Source organism: Nicotiana attenuata, unplaced genomic scaffold (assembly GCF_001879085.1).
Source record: "Nicotiana attenuata strain UT unplaced genomic scaffold, NIATTr2, whole genome shotgun sequence".
In the NCBI taxonomy this organism is placed as follows: domain Eukaryota; kingdom Viridiplantae; phylum Streptophyta; class Magnoliopsida; order Solanales; family Solanaceae; genus Nicotiana; species Nicotiana attenuata.
In genome coordinates this window covers 9,727-12,810 of record NW_017675657.1, presented here as the reverse complement: position 1 = coordinate 12,810, position 3,084 = coordinate 9,727, and positions in this window count along the sequence as shown.

Here is a 3,084-nt window from a genome sequence, read left to right as displayed (position 1 = left end):
GGTTGGGCTGTTCCGCAATAATATTAGCTATTTTTTGAAATTTAAAAATAGCCAGATTTAGGACTGGTCGTTCAAAAATAGCCCAATTTCAAAAGTAATCGAAATTTAGCCACTTTGTATATAAAGATAAATCTGAGCGAAAACACTGTTCAAAACCCGGAAAATACTCTAGTATATTATGCTTGAGTTCCAGCATAAGTATACTTGAACTCCAGCATATTATACTAGAGTTCCAGGATAAGTATGCTGCAACTCCAGCATAATATGATGGAGTTCCAACATAAGTACACTAGAACTCGAGCATAATATACTGGAGTTCCAGCAAGTATACTGGTGCAGTATAATATACTGGAGTTTGGAGCACCGGTGCTCCAGTCTCCGGTATATTATACTGGAGCCAGCAAAGTATACCGGTCCAGCATAATATACTGGAGTTCATACACAGGTGCACCGAACTCCAGTATATTATGCTGGACCGGCCTCTATTGCAGCACAATAGTGACTATTTTTCATTGACTTGGAAAACGCTAGGTATTTTTGAATGACCATTCCAAAAACTAGCTATACCGTGCTATTTTTACATTTTTTGAAGGGCGGAGGGTTTACTTTAAAGTAAAATATCATCCTAAAAAAAGTGCCATATTTTTATAGCTTTTTTGTTTTTTGAAGATGTAACTGAAAAATAACTACGGATACAAAAAAGGAAGTCATTTTCTAATCGAAAATAAAATTTAAATGAAAATATCCTCAATTAAAAAGAGAGCCTAAAATCTACTTCTTCACCTTTTCCATGGAACTCCATGATGTTATGGTAGATTGAGACTCTAGCATATTCTAAAGAAGGTAAAATAATTTTATAAGAGAAAACTCACACATATCTCTCCCCTGAACAATTCAAATAATATCAAAGCGGTAAAAAGCGGCATTTAGCACATTAGGCCCAAACATATAGAAAATCAGATAATAAACAAAAGCCAACTTTAACAGTTATTCTAAGCTTGAATTCTGAACCTTGAACCAGAAGTTCCGGGTTCTTGTCCCCAGCAGAGTCGCCAGAGCTATCACACCTCCTTTTTACCCGCCCGAAGGGGTAGTAAGGGAGTTTTTCCAATTAAAGTGACAATAGCCAAAACGGGGTTATTTATATCAAATTCAGAGTCTCCACTTGGGATAATTTATAGTGTCCCAAGTCACCGGTTTAAAATCCCGAATCGAGAAAGTTGACTCTTATTTATGGTCTGCGAGCACATAAATCTGGGTAAGGAATTTTGTTAACCCGGGAGAAGGTGTTAGGCATTCCTGGGTTCCGTGGTTCTAGCACGGTCGCTTAACTATTAATTACTGGCCTAATTATCTGATTAATTATATATTATATACCTATTGTGCATTTTTAGCTTTTCAACCGCTTTTAATTGTTATGGAATATGTTTAGAACAAGTCGCAATGCCGCGCACTTGTTTGTTTTGTACACATTGTGAATCGTGTCACGGGAACCGTACCCACAATCTACAACCTGTGTATTTTTATTAACATTATGAGAAATTGTGGCCGGGTCACATAAATGTAGCCCCAGATTTGGAAATTATGTACCACGACCATGCCACGGGAACCGTACCCATAGCCGTGATAATTTTACTATTCGCACCTAAAGCAACTAGCGCATTTAATTATTTTTTCTAATATTTGAGATTGTTGTGATGTTAAATTTATGGACAAGATATTATTGGGGTAAATAGGCTAGCCAACATGATCTATTACTTGGCCAGATTCATTATGGTCCAAAATCCACCTTATGGCCCATTCATATTCTTTACCAAGAAAGAAACAACTCCAATTTTCCATCTACCCCAATTAAAAGCATTTATTCAAGAACCAAGACTACATACATTACAATCGAAATAAAAACTAATTAAAACAATATAAATAAAAACTAAGACATACTACTCAAACAACGAGAATCACAAATCAACCAACACGCGCACCAAGCTATCATAACACAATGAAATGCGAACGAAAATTGAGAAATGGACCTTTTATTGATGAACCAAGCTGAAAATTGCAAATCAATCGGGCTAAACAAAGCAACAATCCTTGGACCGAAACACCGAAATTACAAACCGAAACCTCGAGCATCACGCTCGTCCGCCCTCGCTCGCGCCAACTCTTCCGAGAGGATAAAACCCCTAGCGCAAATCTCCTCGAGAATCTTTCTTCGAGTCTTGCAATGAGCATATTCTTTGATCCTCTCTTCGCGATCGAGGATCCTCCTCAACTCGGCTTGAACATCAGTAGCATCCTTTAAATAAGTCGCCATCTCCTGATCAGCCTTAGTTCGACTCAGCACTGCTCCGGTCCAGGCATCAACGATCTCAGCCCTGACCTTCGGAAGCACGGATTTAAGCTTCGTGATCATATTCGCTTGAACTAAAGCATTATCACGAGCTAAGCGGAGTTGAACCTCGAGGGCAGAAACTTTAGCCAAGGCACCCTTCTCCTCTGAAGTTTGAACCTCCGCCCGAACTCTTAGCTCGTCACAGTCATTCTTGACTCGGTCAACTTCTTCCCGAAGACGTTCCAGGGCTTCCGTCTTTTTTTGCAACTGGAATAGACGAAGTGTTAGCCTCAGAAGCCAAAAGGCGGAATGCACACTCACCCGGGACAGAAGATTACCTACTCCATCAAGTAGCCCTCGTAATTCGAGCTTCGGCACACCTCATATAGCAAGTGCGCCAGCTCGACTTCCTTTTCCTCGCAAAAGAGCCTGAAGGATCTATCCTCATCCAAAGCTTTCCGGAGCCGGGCTCCATGATGAAGCAGCTCAGACCTAAGCCTGTCAAAGGCCTGCAAAGGAAAACTCAATAAGGAAAGGAAGACGTGGGATTCAAAAGGCCTATGTCTAACTCACCGCGAAGTGAAGCCGTCGAACTTCCTCGGAGGCCAAGCACACATCTGTTAATCTAGCTCCCTTGGCCCTAGAAGAATCGACTCCGGTCGAGGCACGATCGCTCGGAGGAACCACCTTTCCAGAATCAGGAATTACAGGCGCGACAGGCTCAGATGATATTTCTGTCTCGAAGCCCCGGC